We start from the raw sequence: 21,227 nt of genomic DNA, 5'->3' as shown, positions 1-21,227 counted from the left end.
AACAGAATGGTCCAAGCAAATCACAACTCTCAGCTCAGAGCATCGCTTCAGAACAAGTGGCTGACTGCCTATATAATTTAATATGATGCCACATGAGACTCACAGACCATCTGCAAAAGAAGCTAAATCTGCTTTTTGCAGCTTGTTAAGTTGCATTCTGAGTGCTGCAGCTTGGTAAGTTGCATTCTGAGTGCTGGGATGCAGCTTTGTGTGCTTTTTTTATCTGTCATATAACTGAACTAAATGATCAAATAGCATGTATAAAGCACATGTTTTTACCAGTCTCGTAGTCAGCTTCTACTGCAGATAACTTGTTATTTACAATTCCCCTTAAAGCATAGGAAAGGTCTGGGCACACAGATTACAATATTGGAAGTGATTTTTTTTGTTGTTGTTATTATTTTTTTGAAACAAAGGCTGGTTGAAGACTGAATTCAACAAGAGGTACAGAATCCCTGAATCCTGTTGTTAGAATTGAGATGCGTGCATGACGTGAGCAAGTTTGGGTCCTGATCACCGTACTCTTTTCTCTATAAATACTTCCCTACTATACACCAAATTATTAGGAGAACTCGGAAGGAGATTAAGCTCTAAAACGGACAAAAACATACGAAAGAAGTGGAGGAAAGGATAGGCACAAGCTATTGAAAGAATAATAAACTAGTGGTAAGAGATGAACTAGTTTATGGGCTATGGATCCTTCCAAAGAGGGACAGCAATCAAAAGATAATGTAGAGCAATTATTTACTGAGGATAAAAATCAAATTGCTATGAAGTGGTCTACAGACTAAAACTTTTCGGAAGCTGTGAAATGGTGAAGTGTCTGTTTCAAACTAGAGCCTAGAATGGGAAAGTGACACATCCTGGCTCACTTCTAAACAGCAGAAAGTGGTTACCTTTCTAGCTGCCAGCTTCACTTAAAATACCAGTTGCAAAAGGATGGAGAATCATGAGATACTTAATCATACAGGGTTGTTCAGCTATGCTAGACAACAATGCTTCCCCTGGTTTCATTTCACACATGATCCCCTGAAAGGAAAAAAAAAAAAAAAAGGAAAAAAATAGATACTGAGCTCTCATCAGGGTCCTGAAACCCTACTCACTGCCAGTTCTGGAGAGTCTCCGATACACATCGATCAGCAGTTACCGGGTCACTCCTAAAAGCGACTTTCCCTCACCAACAGCCCTATTTTATGTTGTAGTAGTTACGTACTACTCACAAGTAGTAATGGGGATCCCCACTCCGACTCCTGGAGTCCCATTGCTTTTCAGCACTGGGAAACTGGATTGCTGGACTGCTGAATAACAGCATTCAACTACAGGACAATACAGAGCTGGCAGTTCTTTACCAAGCTTTTCTTTTCCTAATTTCTGAATAGAATCCTAAGTGTCCCACATGCCTCCCAGGCAGGATTGCCATAATAAAGTAAGTACAGTAAGGAAAAGCAAGTTCCACTTGAAGCCATCAAGAAGGATGTTGAAGATATAAATATCTGTGTAAGAAAATTCACAGACTCTGAACCAACAGCAACCTGCATCATCTATTAAACCTATTTCATAAGTGACTAATTATAAAGTGACACTTTTTTGCATCCACAAGATTTGCTATTTTTTCAAAAATAGTAAATGAAAGTTGTCTTTTTTACAAAGAGTTTTTGTACCTACAGTAGTAGCCAAAATACCATGCCCATGTAACTTGTTTTAATACATATAGTTTCAATAGTGTAAGAAAGCTCTGAATTAGCTAAAGGAAAGCTGCTTTCTCAAAGGTCATAACCTGGTGAGAAGTTGACAATAGCAGGTCTGAAGTGCATAGTTTGGGGACAGGAACACCGAGGAGAGGAATTTCTGATCACACTCTCCACAATCCATTTTCACTTGCCACAAACATAAATCCAAGTGGGATTTAATTTCTAACTCCCGTAATCTAACAGTAACAACAGCAGCAACACAATCATCATTCCGAAAGTCTGTGCCTCCCCATTCCCTCAGCAGAGATCACTGAAGAGAAAAACAGCACATTGGTAAGATGCTTTGGGCCTAGCATTTCCCAAACTGCTCCTAAGGGTTCACTTTCAACCCCACAATTTTCAGTTTTGTAAAAACAGAAGTATAGCCACGGAGGACTGAAGTCTTTTTCAAGTGGTTTTGGCCATCAATACAGGAAACAATTCAAAGGCAACATGACACTGATAGCTTAATTTGTGAAAATGGATAAATACCATATCTGCCACATAGCACATTAACCCATGTAACAAATAAATACAGAAATAGCACTGCAATGCTTGGTTAAAAGGTTTTGGTTCACAGAGGAGGAAATTTAATTAAAGCATGTAATGTCAATTACTGTCATTTGTAATTTTATTTTGCTTCCCTAGAAACAATACAGATGCAGGATTCTAAAGCTACCTGCATGTTTGATGCAAATGGGATAAAATTATCTAGCTTCTGAGCAAATCCAGATAGTAGGAGGAAAAAAATGCATTTTTACCTAACCTCATTCATGGATCTTCTTCAAAGTGTTGATTACATGAGGACTGACATGCCTCCAATTTAAACATATAAGCCAACAACCCAGACTAAAACAAGACTTTTATGTTTAAAAAATTGTGTTAAGTCATCAGAAAGGTTGGGAGGGAAGCGCTGGCCTAATTCTCAGCTCCTGTAAATGGGCACAGCCTTACTGAAGCCAACAGAAGAGCATTGATTGATATCAGAAGAGAATTTGTCTTACTGTTTTTACTGATTGATTTTAAAAGGAAAATTACAAGAACAGATCCTTAATGCTTCTGTCTCTTTCACTCTGCTCTATGCAAAATTGACAGAGACCTAGGAGCTATGTAGAAAACTCCAAGTATCTCACCACCACAGTAATAACCATTGCCAGACCTCCTCTCAGTCCCTTTTCTCCTTTGCCATATGCAATGTGCTCAAGTGTCAGCATCTACTTCTGTTTTTATACAAGCTGCTTTTCAGCAGTAAAGCTCAGGGCTACACAGCAGTAAGTTACCTATACCATATTATCTTGAAGTTTGGAAAAAGTAACAGAAAAGGATGAATGAAACTTACTATTGGTGAAACGTTAGATTTATTTCAACCTTGCAGAATATCATATGAGCTACCACTAGCATCAGCAGGAGAATATCCACTGTAAAGACCTCCAAGCCATTTTCCTTTAAGTAGGACCACACCTAAACATGGCAAGCATGCCACCATTCAAAATCCTACTTTCCTCAATAGTGTAGTACTACAGTAAAATGGTGATTAGAATTACAGGAAAGAGCTAACAAAAGAAAGAGGAAAGCAATCAAATACTTTAATATGTCTCCAAATGATACACATAAATTGTGTCTATCAGGTTTCCCCAGGCTATTTTAGGAGTATGCAGAACACAAAATGATGCAGATTCATTACAGAAGTCTAAATCTAATCTACTTGAATTTAAAATGCCAGGAATCACGTACATGAAGGATGAGAAGGCAGAACTCATACGTATAACAACATAGCAGAAAGAAGAGTCCTACAAACTGGGTGCCACATAAAATGCTCAGTTATGGAGAAATTATGGTTCTGCTCTCTTGCAGTGCCAAACTCTATCAGTGTGTAACTCCAGCAAGGGAAACGGTATCTCCAAACAGGCTTTCCCTAGTCCTAAAATGATATGAGGCTGGCATCTGGGACTTCAGGGGTGGCTTTGGGGTATGAGTGACACCATTTTGTCATTGAAGGTCTCAAATGTCTGCTACAATGTTTGAAATCCAGCTATTGAACTCTCTGAAATATTATTTGATTTTCACATTCCACTTACACTAGGACACGTATGATATAAAACTTTTTGCATGCTGGGTCGACGTTTCACTATGCTGAGGAAATCCTCTCCTGTTCCAACAGGCCTGGTTTAAGGCCCCTCCACATCATTTTCACAACCAGCACAAAACCCTACAAAACGAAGTCAAGAAGCTGCCCTAGGACAAACAGCCCTCTTTACCAGGGCTAAAATCCAGAAATGATTCACTCCAAAACAGACTGTGTAATGCAGAGGAGTGTGGGGGGTGGGGGGGTAAATCTGAGTTGTATCTTTAGATGTGCAAATTATCAAACTGTGTTCCTCCCAGATAACATAGGGGAACACTGGCAAATGTCTTTCAGAAGGGCCAAGTCCAGCTAGACCTAGGTGACAACTGCAAAAAATTAGACTTTTGATAAAAATAAAATACCATTGACATGACGCAGTTCACCTATATTATGACTGATAAACAGATTAAAATATTCTGACAAGATCCCTGTGGGATAACAGCTCCCCCAGTATGTTATCATTATTTATAATGCACCTTTCAAGGTTTGAGTGTTATTAAGATTGTTTTTCCTTAAACACACAAGAAAAAGAGAATGATGTTATAGCTATAAATATACACATTTCTTTATACCTTGTATCATAAACAAAACTCTTACTACAAACATGTATGCAAAGAAAATCTGGTTATTTGGAAGGCTCAGTAAAATAGCCTCTCTCTCTAAGAGGTTTCATTCCCTGCCATCAAATCAGGTTTTACTCAGATCTAAAACTTCCACCTGGAGCCAGACTCACTAGCTGTTATATACTCACATTTTAAACCAAATGCTGGAATTACTTTCCTTTCATTTTATGTGTAAATTATGCTGGATTGAAATTTGAACTCAACAATGCTACTGAATACAGAGAGAAGACTTCAAAGTCAGCAAAATTTCAGCACACAAAACTCTTATGTAAATCATAACTCCTGCTGATTTCTCTCATGACACAAAAATATAACTCAGCAAGAGTAAAGGCAGCAGAATTAGATACTGAATAGTTTGCTCAGTGTTATGATATACTATCCCCAGTGAAAAACTAGTGAACTGATTTACAAGGATGTCCAAAATCAGCTCAAAACTTGTACCAGAGCAAGGAAAAAAATCCTTATTTATAGACCTGCATATTAACAAGCCACTTTCTTTCTCTTGTCTCTGCCTTCCATTTAAGTCTTCGCATTACTTGAGTTGGATTTCCTTTAGGTCTGGGTCCTGTTCACTAAACTGCATTAATACACCAATTCCATCTTGTGATCTCCTTTTCTAGAACGTTGCCAAGCTGGCAATATGGTTCCTGCGAGACTACTTTCCCTGACATGCAGTAAGCTACTTATTGACACACCACTGTTCCCATGCCGTTCTGCACCTAAGCAGTGAACTGGATAGCAGTTCCATATGTTGGAGCTGTTACACTTCTATGGAAAATTGCATTACTTTAGGTAAATAAAAAGCTAGGAGCAGCAGGAAAAATATCATAAAAATGCAGCCAAATTTGTTTCATCCTGCCTCCATCTGCAAATTTGGTCTATGACCTCTGCATATGAGTCATGCAAGCACTTTAAAACTTGCAGTGATTAATCTTCTCAGCATAGGAAGTCCAAGGCTTACATTTCTATTCCCCAACCATACATTATTTTTCTCCATACACAATTTCTTGATAATTATCTATGAACTAAAATACATAGGCGTCTTTTTTTTTGCCTCATTTGTGGTGCAAATTAACCCAAAACATTCATCTCAATAACCAGTCTCTTTGTTCTTGGCAGAATATGGCCGTTGTGTAGGTAATTCCTGGAAGCATGTTAGGTAGATGCTCTAATCATAGTTTTAGTCATGGAAACAGGCTTCTACCAGGCATTGTTTGTAAAAAAAGAAATTCCCAGCATATCTATCAGAAACAAGTAGTAGTACAGTACACCACTTCATAAATAAAAGTATCTAAATTTTATGCAGCACTCATAATTTTTAATACAGACCACAGTATGTTCTACAAATCAAGTAATGCTTGTTTGAGCACAGGGCTCTTGTCCCACTGTGAAAGCACATTTTCTGTTAACAGTCCCTCTGCAGCATGGTTCCACTCCTCCAGTCCTACATTCATAAACAGATGAAGAGCAACAAGTCAAAATACCATATAGGCACCGGCAAAACAAAGATCTCCTCATACATCACATGCGTACAAATACTGGATTACACTCTCAGTACCCTAACTTTCAATTAGCTTTTCAGATGAGTGTATCTTGTTAGCATATACCCCACCATTTGTTGCTGTCCTGGCAGTCAGCACCACTGACTCACTTCACTGAGACAATCCCAAATCAAGCAGGATTGTTTAAGGACTTCTGCAGCCCATTACAGAACTGCATGAAGGCATTTGTGAGCTGTCTCCAAGAATTCACAGTGCTTCCATTATGTGGACATACTCTGGAATGGTGAGATAAAAGGTAACTCTACAGCCCACTGTCAGAACTTGGTACTTCTTATATGTATTTGAAATCTGAATTTTAATCCAAGAATGTTAGTGTCAGTGTTCAAAGCACACAGTCCTTTTGAGGAGCAATGTGGCAGTCAGCACTTGGGAGACCTAACATTTTCCTGTGTGGTCTTACTGGGCTCCTACTTGAATTCATAGTCTGCTTTTAAGAGACTACTTTTCAGTTTCTCTACATGTTATCAGTTGGGGTGTCAGGTCCACAAACCTGTGTTTTCTGTGTTCTATTTGACCTCTACCACAACACTTGAAAAACAAGATTAAGAGGAAGACCTCATAGTAAAGGATAAAAATCAAGCTACTACATCAAGATCTGTCATGTTGACTTTGACCTCTTCTTTTAGATTACCCCCTAGGGACCATGTTAGGAATTATTGTAGTGGTTATAGCTGCAGCTGACTAAGCACTCATTGCTTCCTGAAAATTTTAACAAATAACCCCTTCAGTGAGAGAAGATATTAAAAAAAAAAAAATAATCTATCACTCCAACTAAATTCTATAGGGACTATATGTCCTCAGCATATGCCCCTAGGATATTTTATGACAACAAAATCAAACTGTCTAAGTCCTGACTGTATGGGGTGCCACTGTTCTTCCCTTGTTCTCTCTTCAGCTGGCCCTGCCTACATAAAAAGAACGTTCCCCATCTTACTTCTCTAGAGTACTAACAGTGATCAATACTTCTGGTTTATCTAATGAGCAGTCTCTGGGCTCTTGCAAACCACTTGTTGGCAGCTTGATCTAGATGGAAATTGGTGTTCATCCTTAGAATGCCTTGCTTTAAAACTCCTTTCTGAAATGTACAGACTTTAACCATCTGAGTATTTCTTTCTAGTCTGAGTGAGTTAAAATGCAGGTGAGAATCCCCTGCTGAATCAATGATCAGCTTAAGCACAAAACCTAATCCCTCTGACAGATCTGGACTCAGTTTTAGAACTCTACTACGAAATATTACATCTGTGAACAAATTAATCTTAGTTTTTTTTTCTGTTAGCTCTCTGGATATAACCAGGGACCTGAAAGCTTCTGTTTTTCTTCAAATACGTCCATTTTCATTAGTACTACAGAGCAAACGCTGCCCTTTGTTACTTGTGCAGACCAACTGCAATTAACAACTACGTTACAGGAGCCAGGATGGTGTCTAAAGCCTTTTTCCATATCTGTGCTTGCTCTGTAGCGTTAACAGGAAGAAGGTAAAACCTTGCTTTTGTCATAGAGGTAAGCATCTGTTGACTCCAGGCACAAACAAGGGTCAACAAATCTCTGGTGTTAAAGAACTACAGAGGCACCACAAGCCTCATGATACCACTCTGATGTAGATAATGGTCATTACCACTGTTTTATGGATAACAAAACAGACAGAAACGAGAATTTGCCTGCACCCTCAGAACAGAACCAGGATCAGCACTCCAGGGCTGTTGGCTCCCAAACACAAGCTTAGTCCACTTCAACATCAGTCATCCCCCACCCCTGCCTGAATAAGCTTCACCAACATGCCATGGCACCACTTTCATCTCACCCCTTTTATCCTCATGCAAGCTGGATGCCTCCTGAACACACCTGTCACCTTGTCCATCTGTCCGTCACCCCCACCCCTTGTTTGTTGTCACCTTTCCACTCTCCCACCCCAGTGCTGCTGCTGCCACTGCCTCCCCACTTGCACTTGTGGCTCCCTCTTCTCCACCATACAACTGAAGGCACAGAGCCAGAGCTGATGTGTCCAACAAATCTCCTTTTCCAGAAGGTCCCACAGGGAGCAGAACCAGAAATTAAACAGCAAAAAACAGTGCCCCGTGCTGCCAATTCAATTTATCAGATTTTGATCGTAGGTATTAAAAATATAAAAAGGGCTATTAAGTCTCTCATGCCCCACTCATGTCACCTTTAACAGTAAGAGGAATCTACCATTTTGTTTAAGAGTACCCCCAGTTAGCCCATTTTCATGAACAAACAGGAGATTTCCAGTTTCTGGGCCCTCACACAGGAAACCTGTTGATTTATAATTACTACTCTCTTTGCTTTGCCAGGGCAGGGGGAAAAGGGCAGGCGAGATGTGCGCTACCACAGTAGCACCTGCATGCAAATGCAGAGATATCAGCTTAGGGGCTCCAAAGGGAGCCATTTGCTCTTAGTAAATGCTGTTTGACAGCAGCTCCTAATAAGAGGAAGGAAATGAGGGAGAGAAAAACAAGTGATAGGAGACAAAAGGACTTTACAAAACAGGGCTTTATTGCTTTTTGTTTGTAGCATTTTCTCTTTGTTCTGTTTAAGCGCTGAACCTTCCAATTCCAGATACTGCACAAAATAAATACTTGTCTAAGAAAGTTTATTTCAATCTGGAACTGTCTTGCAAGATGCCTCACAGACTCAGCAGCCCATTATTAGGAGTAACAATGAACTACCTCTAATTAATTTGGCACAGCCTTTGCTTCTGATACCAATCAAATCAATATTAATGGGGAGTTTGTGCTCTCTCATTACACCATAAAATGGGTACCAATCTTCTCAGTAAGATTTTTGGACAGTAAACTGTGTTTGAGGTCGTGTAGTTGGCTTCTTCCCACCCACCCCCTATTTTTCAAACAGGATGGAAAAAATATATAATGATGTGCTATTTAGTACCTGGATAAAAATCTACATTCAGGCTGCCTACAATGAAAGACTGCAACCAGTTCAATAGGAAGAAATCTCAGGCTAAGAAAATAAAGATTTTAGTAGCTCACAGAGCTCAAATTAAACACTTAAGTAGGTAACACTAGATATTTCTCATGCTGCCTCACATTTCTCTATTTATTTTTATCTGCAGGATCAGGCCTGTTAGAGAGGGAGGCCTGGTAAGAATTGCCTCAGCCATCATTCTTGGTTACTTACATCTGTGGTCAATTTTCCACACTTTCTTCCATAAAAGGTAAAGGAGGCACTGTACTTGCAACAGGATAATCTAAACAATATGAACAATGTTACTGTTAAAGACCATCTGGCTCATCAAGCACAGCTCCAGACTTTTAACTCCTTGAATAAAGTGTGGAACCCTACAGTGTATTTTTCTTTTTTTATCTAAAAATCATTTTTAAAACTATAAAAGTAGAACTCCTGCAGACACATGGGATCATTTTTCTTTTTTTATCCCTCTTGTATCTTACATATGCTGCAATCCAGGCTAGAGACAAACACTCGGATGTCACATTTTTCTACAAAAAAAGCTCTCTTAAGTTTTCTGCAAGAAGCTTCTGTGTCTAGCTGGTATGTGTGGGGTTGCATTTCAGAGGGGAGACAAGGGGGTTAAGTATTTCATAATTCACTTCAACTTAATGGCCTGATCCTGCCACTTCTTAAAAGGTAACAAAAGTCAAAGAAGGGTCACCAGAAATTAAAAGAAAGAAAAAAAAATGTGGGAGGGGTAAGGGCAAATGCAACCAAAGAAGGCTTTTAATTGTGCACAATTTCTTATCCGGTAGATAAATTAAAAAGTGGTTGGTCCCTGGGGAAAAAAAAAAAAAAAAATGTTAAAGCAATGCAGGAACAACATATCCTGGAAGAAAGCAAGCTAGCAGAGAGAAAACAGTCCTCCACAAAGACCAAAGCACAGAGAAAGCCGGGGCAAGGAAGTGCTGGAGCTGACTGTACACAGGGTACCAGGAAGCCGGGTCATAGCTGTGTGCCTCAGTTTCCCCCAGCCCAGGAGGGCACTGCCAGGACTCTCTTCAGCTCTGGAAAGCACCCTGAAACACCGAGAAGCCACGTGCCTGGTGCCTTGGAGCAGAACAGCTCCACAGACACATAGGAGTTAAATATCTGTACACATTTAAAAGTCTACACACTTCAAAATGCACTTTTTCAAACTGAACAACAGCTGGAATTGAATCTTGTCATCAGTCTTTGTTCAGTTTTCTCTCAGCTCTAGCTCTGCAATTACAATGCATGGGGTGGGTTAAAGAGCTCTACAGCCCCACATTGCTGGGCTCTAACAGAGAGCAGGGCTTTGGTCCTCAAGAGTTTTTTCCCCCTCCAAAGAAGTTTTAGGGACTTTATTAAAACAAAAATTAAAACATAACTGTTTTCTTGAAATACTTTAATGCTTTTTATTTGATTTCTAAGAATATTTTTAGAAGGCAAAGCAAAGAAAATGAAATAGAGTGTGGTTGTTTTTCTTTTAGGGTAAACAACACAAAAATTAATTTTCATATTCACTGGTTTCTTGCTTTAAATTCTGCATCTTGCTTTAACCAGAAACATCACCCTTTCTGGTTTCTAGGTAAAGCGTCCACGACTGAACATTCCCCTAGAGTTGAAGTTCTTTCAGCCACTCCCAGAAACATGCCCACAACCTTTTTTCAAAGTCAGATTACTTTAATTTGGATCTAATTTTCATTGAAGCTATTTTATCATAAGCCCCCTGCAATATGTACTGACATACATATGCTAAATTCTTAGCTTAAAAAATGTTTTTAAAATGCAGACAGGGCTTTTTTTTTTTTTTTTTTTTTTTTTAAAGAAAACATTTAAAATATGATCATGACTCATCATTTAAAAAAAAAAATGTTACAGTAAGCAAGATAGGTCAGGCAGTTTTATGATTAATAGGGTCAAAAAGCTAGAATTCATATTTAAAACTTTAGCTGCTCATACTGAAACAATTAACCCTCTAGTAAACACCAAGTATACACCAGCCAAAAAAACAAAAGTAAAATTTCAGAGAGAAGCAGTTTTGTATGGCAAAACAGTTACTCTGGTTCGCGAAAATAAATAAATAAAAATCTCTAAATTGATCAAGAGGTCTTCTGGGCATAACTTTTCCAAAATAAACCTTGCTTTTAAGCATGATATGTTAGAGTGCAACATGGATGTAAGACATGTCTTAATGGCTATTTTGCTGCAAAACTGCCTGTTTTCTGTTGTACCAACTCTAAAATCCTTTCCCGCTACTAAAGCTAATACTAGGATTTCAAAAAAAGAAAACAGAACTCATTTGATCAACAGTGAATCCCTTGTCAAAACCTCCATATGTCAGTGATAACATCAGTTACAAAAGCATCTACCAATTATATTACCTACCTCTGAGGAAAAGAAAATAATCTTATTTTGAATTTCCTTTTCTGCTAACTTGACTGAGAGCTCATGATAGTAAGCATGAAATGCACTGTAAGTAACTACTGGACTTTAATTAGGAGCATTCCACGGGAATACTATCATGTGCTGCGTGGTAAATGTATATGTGCTAGCACTGTTCTGCAAAGCCTTAAATTACACACTTCAATGCATTAGATTTAAATCTAGTAGATACTGGCACCAATTGCTGGGATTACAATTTTCAACTAAATCTAGAAGTAAATTACTGGATTTCAAACCATTTCTTTAAGCCACACCTGTCCGCTAATCCTCCTACCACATTCACACTCAATCCTTAAAATTTTTCATCCAGAAAGCTCAAATGGACTTTCAAACTGAATTCTCAGCATTGCTACTTTTCACCTATCTGGAAACTGAGGCACACCACAAGCAAGTATCCAAATCTAATGCAGGAACTTGTGCCATTAAATGACCGCTGTTTTGAAAGAGGTAATCGTAACTTGTTCCCAAACTTGTTGCTCATTCTCACTCCCACATGCTCTTCATTTCTTGCACAAGCATTCGCAGGTCCTTATGGCAAATTACATCATGAAAGAATTTCAGATAAAACTAACCAACCAATCAAGAAAAAAGGTTACTTTTAATTTACGTCAGTTACCTGATCCCAATCATTACAGTCGCACAAACACTTGAATTGGAGCAAGGAAGAGGACATCTCAGGATTTACAATCAGACAGGGAGACTCCATCTTTCAGTCTGAGTGTAAGACTAATGTTAACTACAACAGGATGAAAGTGGTCCTGCTTTCTAATATCCTGCTGTGCACATGAAATCACACATCCTTAGGACGCTCAGGATCCTTCAGTAGAGAAGGTGAACAGGGAAAAAGCACTTGAAAAACAATATTCAAAAAGATTACAACCAACATCAACAGATGTCTTCAAAAAGCTCATGGTAAAACTGAGAAACTCCTTGTTTCACAGCCCACTGAAGGTGTCAAAAACTTCATGCAGTTAAATGCCAGTTGGGAAAATTCACCCAAGAAAAGTATTTGGAGTTTTAGTAAATGTACATACAAAGAGTTGCCAATGACAAATTGTTGGATGCTGGCAAAGCATTCTGAAGAGCCGTCAAGTGTTTCCCCTCTGCTCACACTCCTCTCCAGCTGTACCTCACTGAACAGTAAGTGCTGAGCTACTTTGGCCTTTGTTAACCCATTTTTATGTTAACTAGAGACAGGCAATTGTTATTTTTAAAAAATGCTAATTAAGTGAAATATTAAATTAACAAAAGGAATCAAAATCTAACATTTCTATTTAGATGACAGCCATCATAAAAGTGCCAGATAATTATAGTCGTAATTCAGTCGTAATTTCAAGACCTGAAACAGTAAGATTTCTCTGGATCCTTTAGCTGGTCTTCTCTAATGGAACACCCAGGTGGTATACCTGCCTTCTTGGCAGAGGGAACAGAAACCATTCTGGGTCCATACATGTAAGTTAATACAGCTGAGTCTGTAGCCATTACTTAGGAGCATGCTCTAGGTGGGCATATCTCAGGTAGGGATTTTCAGAGCCAAATAGTATACTTAGCAGCAGAATGTTTGAGTCAGTGCAGCAAAATTATCTAGTTGGCTTTGAAAATATCTGCCATAATGTTTGCATCTAATTGAAGAAAAAATAAAGAAGGAAAAAAAGAAAACAAAAAACAGAAATTGTTTCCTCTACATCCAGGTCTATTCTCTATTTGAAAAAGCAGTTAACTGGTGTTCTAAATTATGTTAAACTTACTCATACTAAATCTCACCAAGAAACATCTGACCAACTTTGTATGAATTTCATATGGTAGTATATGCAAGTTTTCGTAAAACCTCATTCCTATGCTCCAGGCCAAGCCAGAGCTCAAGAGCTGCATGGCTGCTCTGCAAGGTGGAAATGCAGTGGAGACAAAGGGAGAACTCAGATGTGTGCTTTTACACCTGGAGTACTGTGTCCCATCCTGGGCCTCCCGGTACAAGAGAGAGCCCAGCAAAGGGCCACTAAGATGAAGAATAGCCTGGAGCACCTCTCATATGAAAGAAGGCTGAGAGAACTGGGACTGTTTAGCCTAGAAAGGAGAAGGCTCAGGGGAAACATCTGAAGCATACTGTAATAACGTTCGAGCCAAACTCTTCTCAGTGGTGCTCACTGGCTGAACAAGAAGCAGTGGGCACGAACACAGAAGGTGTTCCATCTGAACATAACGAAATGCTTGTCTACGGTGAGGGTGACCAAGCACTGGCATAGGTTGTCCTGAGAAGTTGTGAAGGTTCCATCAAAAGCCATGGAGACCAGATCCTGGACAGCTGGCTCTAGGTGACCTCCAGAGGTCTCTTCCAACCTCACCCATTCTGTGTTTCTGTGACTTCAAGCACACAAGTAGCTTAGCAGGGATGCTGGCATGAACAATTGTGAATGAATGGAGACATCACCTACCTCCCGTTACACTGCCTGTATAAGCCTAAAGTCCCAAGGCCCACAGTGATTCTCCAACTCTGAAATGCTCAGGTGGTTCAACTACTGATAGAAATTGGAGAGCAGTACAGTCACTGCAGGAATAAAGAACTGAGCAAAGAATTCAACAGGCTATTCATGCCCTCAGCCATTATTTACATGAACGGACATCAAGTAAAATATCTCACGTTAAGGAAGTCTAAGCCATATACAAGAACACCTTATTTTTTTTCTTGAATTCCTAGAAAGAGTTAGATTCATTTAGAATCCTGTTACTAAGTAAAAGTGGTGTTGCACAAATATGCTCTGGGCATATGACTTGTTAAAAATAGAAACTATTAAAAATATTTATTTTTCTCTTTCCTCTTACCTAATGTTTGATATATTTCGTTAAGCATGTGAAAATCCTTATACACACCACAAAGTAAATGACATGGCTCCTTTAAGAAGAAAGCATGAAGCATGAAAGCATAGATCACTTCTGAATAAGAAGCAATCCTCTCCTTTTCTGGAGACTGACGTTACAAAAACAAGTGGCCAACACTCTGTGAAGCAAAAACTGCTGTGGTCCAACTGTTGTGAAGCAAAAATTAAAAATGCTCATGTTGCTGCTTCCTCTGCAAAGGTGTCAATGATGGTAACAACAATGCACATGACACTTCTAAAGCCTGGTAAACTAAAAGACAAGGAGGACTCTGCCAAACATAGAATCCACTATAATGTCTGGATGAAACAAATGAAGAAAACTTCTGTAGCTGATTGTGCTGTCTCTAGATGTTGGCATTCATTATTTAAGTTCAATGGAAACAGTTCAGCCTTGATGTAGACTGACTCATCCACTTTAACTTCCAGTTTCCTGCGGGCGATCCATTAGTTTTTGGCAAGTTTCGTACTGCACAGTACTTCCATGAAAATGGCAGTTCTCAAACTCCTCTGGTTTCTACAATGCTTTTTGTAGAATTTTAATAAAGGCAGAATTTGAAGGTACTCATGTCCTTACAAAACTGAATGTTATTATTACCTGAAGATGTCCAGCACACTATTATCAAGGGCAAATGAGTAACTTTGTTCCTAATTGTTCTCTTCAAATGTACTTGTTGGGATAAATCCTACTGGGTTATGCTATATTCTGCATAAGAAACAGTGGGCATTTATTAGAGATCAGAAGCTGGGTTTAGATGTGTTAAGTTTTATCTGATCATGAAAACACAAAAATACTCACTTACTTTCACTTCTTCAAAAAGTGCAGTGTGTACTCTTGCACTTCTCTGGGTTTACAATGGCTGAAGTGAGCCACATAATAAGTAAATGTTACCTATGTCGTATGCAACTTCAGTGTTTTTTAAGTCTACCATTCCCTCCAAGAATTTTGTCACCAAGTGGTATCTGAAATATGTCAGTAATTCAAAATGGAAGATAACTGTGCTATCTCCAATGCCACCATTTGGTAATCACAGATGAATGTGGTCTAGTAAATGGTGACTAGTAAAATTCTTCTTCTTCTATCCCCAGGATATAATTATTTAAAAATGAGAAAGGAGAGTAAATCATTAATGTATATATGTGAAAGCAGCTTGCAAAGTACTCAGTAGGATTCCAAATCTGTAGGTGCTCTACTTCAGCTGATATAGTGGAAAAGCTTTCCCCCCTAAAATTGTTTTACTGAATTTGTACATGTTGCAGAGTGTGGGGCTGGAGTCTTGTGTTTAGCCATGCTCTAAGGATGCTACAACAAACAGCAGCACAGATTTCCTCACCTCAGCATATTGTAACTTGATCTAGACATGGAAATCATAAACAGGTTGCAGTTTTCATGTTCATTCAGTTCCCTAGCTCTCTCTCCTTGGACTGTCAGCAAGCACAGATAATTAACTGATATTTCCAAGATAGAGTATCTTCATAAGAACTATCCTGATCTCATCCACAAAATTTTACTGAAGTGATACAGCCATCACATACGAATAGATTTTTGGCTGCTATGGGAATGTTCAGATGCGACAAACCAGGCAAGATGGTCTAGCAGTAAAAAAGTTTTACAAAATACAATAAAGCTCCAGGATGTTTTGAAAAGCTTGCTTTTACATGTTTAAAAGTACTTGGCATTAGACTAGCTGGGGTCTGTGGGACCATAAGTATCTTTTTAGGCACCTAGATCCAGTATGCATTTGGGTGTTGAGAAGATACCTAACAGCTCTACAGCTGCCTGTATTGCAGCTCGTAAAGTCCACCAGACATCTAATTCTCTAGTGCTGGATGTGAAGACAGTGGCTGGATTCAGACAGACAAACTTGTTTCAGTAAACAGGTACTTGTTTGCTGGCCTTCTATCTCAAGCTAGTCTTTGCACAAGTATTTCCACTGTAAACAAGGCATGCAAAGAAGATGACAGACCAAAATTAAAATAGTTACTACCTACTGCAGAGGGTTTCATTACTTTCTGCACAAGCAAGGTGGCACTGGGTATTTCAGAGCAAGGCTAGTTTTCCTTATTTTCCTAGTACGTAGGTTAGTATTGTTCAGTTCAGAAAGACCTCTACTATCTTGCTGAAATCACTGGGAATCATCCCCAAAGACTTGTTAAATACTCAGACAACTAACATAATCTAACACCTTCCTTCCTTTTGGGGGGTGGTGGAGGTAGACTCTAATTTACATATTTTGAAAACATCACATTTCTTGCAGCTGTACTTCAGGTTCATTGTATCTCACGGATCACCTTTACTCTTTGTACGACATTTTCAAGCCTTAATATAATATGTACCAGTCCTTAAGCTCTGTGCTCTCTTGTTTGATCCATATATGCACTTCTTTAAGCACATGAATAGTTTATCTACTTGACTTGTCTACTTGAACACTTATTGTTAAGCAAGGAATTAAATGGTTTGTCAAACTGATCGCAAGTGCTTAACAACTGAACAGCATGAATTTTTACTCGGTTGAGTACGAAAACTTTCTACAGAGCTTAATCTCTATCCATGCTAGCTGTCTACACAGGAATCTACTTTCCTGACAAAAGAATAAAATACAGACATTCTTATCTCTCTGATAACTCTTTTTGTAATGATACTGGAGGCCAATGGTTTGAACTGGGGATCAAAATGAAGCAGAGCTGGTATACTAGTCATCTAGAGGTTAAGCTAATTTGTTAGTGCCCTTGCTGTTTCTTGCCATCAGCCACTGTGCATCCACTCTTCAAATTCTGAAAAGAACACTGACCTTTAATCTGTGGTATTAGTTCCTTTGACAAAATGGAAGATTATGTCTTTTTCCCACAAGCCTTCATGCGAAGCTTAGTCAGCTTCCATCTGGTCTGGCTAATTAAATGTAAGTTAACATTAAGTTAAGAGCCAGCTCCAGCCCACAGACCTTCTATTCTGTGACTGCAGATTTATTAATTGGCCAAACTATCTGAGTATTTAATTCAAATTTTTGATCGCTTCTATTTTCTTTACTCTCTCTCATGAAAACAGGGAAATGTTTTTGAAACCATATTTGCATAATTTCAACTCAGAAACACAAAACACGAATACATGCTAACAAGATTCTGAGCAGCCATAAAATTCTTTTTTTTTTTCTTTTTTTTTTTTCCCTCCTCTATTTAACATGTTAATAAAGCACTGTCATAACAGTGTGAAGGATCTGCCTATGCACAAGACCTGGAATCACTGGAGCTGTACACTTTTAAGCTGGCTGTGACCCACAATCTGGCCCTATATGTACTAAAACTAGGGCTAGTTGCTGTATTCCTTATTCAGTCAAAGCCTTCTTTGACCTTACGGGGCGTTCTGACTGAATGAAGAACAAGGGCTTAGATCTAGTACGGGGAATTACTAATTGTATTCATGCCCACAGTTAACTTTAGGTAAAACTAATTTGGAAAATTGAAAATACAGAGAAATTCAAAATGATGTTTTGCACTATTTTTAATATTAAATCTAGGTAGTAAAAGTAATTCTAGGTAACCTCTGTTGGTGTATTTAACATCAAGTTTTAGAGAGGAAAACTATAAGCTTTAAAACTTTTAAAACAAATAATACAGCAAAGTTAGATTCACAAATTTGTTTTAACACCTGACATTACTTCAAGAAAAATTGTTATTAAGTAAAACAGTTTAAACCTCTTAACCAAATTCTCCTCCTTTTTAATAGAGGCAAGAAGCTAATTATAAAGCAACATTTTTATATATATTAATCTAATATAATGCCTACTGCAGCAATATATAAAGCAAATTAATATATATATAACCCAGAAATCTCCTGTCTAGTTCACACACAAAAAAATAAACACCAGATGAGCTTGTTTTAAAAAAGAAAAGATACACTTAAAATTTCAGTTTTGTATAAAAATCTAAACCATATAGACATGCAATTGAGACTTAAAAAGCAACACTATAAAAAGAAACAAACAAAACTAAAACTAACCACTGAAATTGGGAAATAGGAAGACTGATGTTTCCATTTCTTAACCTGCAGAATATCAGATAAGCAAATCGACTCATTTAATCTTTCCCTGCCTCAGTTTCTCCATGCAGACAAGTAGGGATAAAACAAGCATTTCCTCCTTCCTGTTGTCATTCAAAAATTCCCCAGGCTCAGACAAAAACATTCTATATACGTACAGACTGTCAGGAGCTATTATTGTGCTGGAAACAGAAATGGCAAAATAATTCACTTCTAAGAGACTCTGAAAACAAAAATGCTGTTGTTACAGCATGCAAGACCAACAAGGGACATAAGATATTTTTGATTAAGTTTGGTCATAATATGGCATTTCTAATCAACTTACTCTGCTCTCTCCCTCACCCGTCAGATTTTAATGACCTGCTTGCTAAGAACCTCTCTCACGAAGCTTTGAATCTCTGCTTTATCCTCTGCCTAGCTTATTTTACATTTCTGTTCCACAACTGTACACACCAGCTCTCTTTTCTCTGTAGTTCTGCTCTTTACATCATCGTTACCTTTTATTCAGACAAAAGCAACTTAGCTCAGAATGTCTGATAAAATCCACTGGGATAACTAGTTCAAAAATGAAATATGAGAAGGAAAATGCCATTAAAATTCAGTAGTCCTACCCTAGGGCTAGACACGGTCTTCTTCCAAAGACCAGTTAAGATTCAGATCATATACAAAACAGCAGACCTGCAGTACAGCAAAATGCTGAGCTCGGTCCTGCCCCTTGGAGCTGGCTGTTGTGAACCATTCGCAGCAGTTACTTGCTTCAGCCAGCTTTCCTCGTGAACTGGAGCCACCTTGTGCCCTGCAGCGCACCTGCACCCTGATGTCCGCTTAGGAAAATGCTTACAAATGTTTACAAAACATGCTGGCATCCTGTGCATGAGACAACTCTCCAAGAATATTCATTCAGATTCTATATAAATCGTTTCATTTGGGGGTAACTGCTTCAAGTAAGTTAAACATCAACAAAATAATAAAGATGTAAATCAGCTGGATGCTATTTTTTTTCCAGTCCAACACTGCAGTAAGTTTTTAAGAAGTCTGCAAGACAGTAAGTCACCTTAAACACTCATGGTATAAAGGGGACCACCACTATTTTCCAGTTTATTATCCGTTTTTTTACCTGTAGTTCAGAATTACAACAAAGCGGGGACAAGAATCTGAGACCTTGAACTGATTTGTTGCGTATTTTATTTTGCAGTAAAACTATAAACTCTCATCCTCCACAGCAATGAATTTGAGTATTTGAGTGCACAGCATACAGCCTTTAAATGCTTACAAGTACTACAGTTCAGATTTGGCCTCTAGCCAGAAAATTCAAATCCAGCTTTGAAGCATCCCTAAAATTCACAGTTGATTTTTTTTTTATCTACAAAATAGGGAACCCATGCATCAAATAGATCTGGCCTTATTTCCAGAGGCTACTGGGACTGCATTCTGACTCGAGGCCAAATCTACTATATTCACATTCTTATATTCTACTTCTAATAGGATCAATATAAAAAATGTTGAGGGTATGAGAGTACTAAGATGATACAAATTTCCTTCCCTTCTTAAAGTGAGGATCAATTTTCCTATTCCGAGTGGGGAGAACGGACATGATCACACCTTCTTGTAAAATTAATACACATCATTTAAGTGCCTGAGACCTGACATTTATTACTAAGCCTGAAAGCAAAGGCCACACAAAAACCTGAACTACATAGTTACAACAAAAACCGTTCTTTTACCATTCTTCTTCTTCATGCACTCTGACGACAAGTTAGGCATATCATCTTCTGAATCCAGTACTGTAATACATTATACTGCATTTACGCTGAGCACTCTGACATTATCATTATCTTCTTTTGTGCCCAACAGCAACTGCAGCTCCTGTAATGCCATTATTGTAATTAAGAACAATCTGAACCATTGACAGCATTGCCTCATTTGCTCTAGAATCCCCCACGCATTAGTGTTCTTCTAAACCAATATTTCACTATTAATAGTTTGCTGCTTTAGAACCACCTACGGTTACAAGAAAAAAAATATTAGGCCTTAGCCTAACTCAATGGTTGAAGAAGAAACTTGTTAAGAAAAAATAAATGAAAGGCTATACGCTGGCAAACCGTTACGCTTTTCTTTATACACATTGAAAATGGATTCACACCCTGCCAACCTATTCAGGCCGTTACCCAGGTGAGGAAGCTTATTTTGGCTTGCTTCAAAAGGGCCACATGTACAGATACAAAAGAAAACATCTCTCTCTTCTGCTAAATGTACCCAAAGTACTTCTCTGCCTAAACTCTGCCTTTCATTAATCCAGCTCACAGTTGGGTAAGTAGGGCACAGCAATTTAGACATTCTTGTCTGAGTAATTCTGCCCTTAACACCCACATTTGATGCACACATGGTCTGTAGGCTGCCTGTACTCTTGTCCACCTATTGGCCAAGTGTGACGCCTGCTTGTTTGCTGAGCCCCGATGTGGTCTACCATAACCCTCTGATAGTTCAGCACTGAGGTCTTAGCCTATGTGCAATTCTAGGGAAACAATCAGTTGTGAGCTCAAGTAGTGCAGACACAACTGGCAGCACCACGCTGGCACAACGACATCCGACTGTTAGGAGCTAGGGTCGGGAAGCCTATGGCCAGGCAACGAGAAGCACCTCACATTGTTCCTCTGGGGTAAATGAGAAGCTGGAGCGTGAAGTCCTGGCATAAAAGAAACCAGCAGTCATTACCTGCACGCTATCTAAAGAGGTCTGTGTTGAAGTCTATCTATTGAACATCACCAGTGACATTGAGCTCCACAGACTTTTATTAGACCTGAACAGAGGAAAGCATTAGCTGCTACCTCCAAAGGAGAAAAACACACATTAAAGTATTTCACAGCTCCCTTTCTCCACCCCA

General features: G+C 38.7%; 1 protein-coding gene across 1 annotated transcript in view; it reads right to left on the bottom strand.

Moving 5' to 3' along the window:
- Positions 1-21,227, bottom strand: part of PARVA (parvin alpha) — a 71,946-nt gene that overhangs the window by 40,230 nt on the left and 10,489 nt on the right. The window lies entirely within an intron of this gene.

This window comes from Oxyura jamaicensis, chromosome 5 (assembly GCF_011077185.1).
Source record: "Oxyura jamaicensis isolate SHBP4307 breed ruddy duck chromosome 5, BPBGC_Ojam_1.0, whole genome shotgun sequence".
In the NCBI taxonomy this organism is placed as follows: Eukaryota; Metazoa; Chordata; class Aves; order Anseriformes; family Anatidae; genus Oxyura; species Oxyura jamaicensis.
This window is presented reverse-complemented; position numbering and strand designations above follow the sequence as displayed.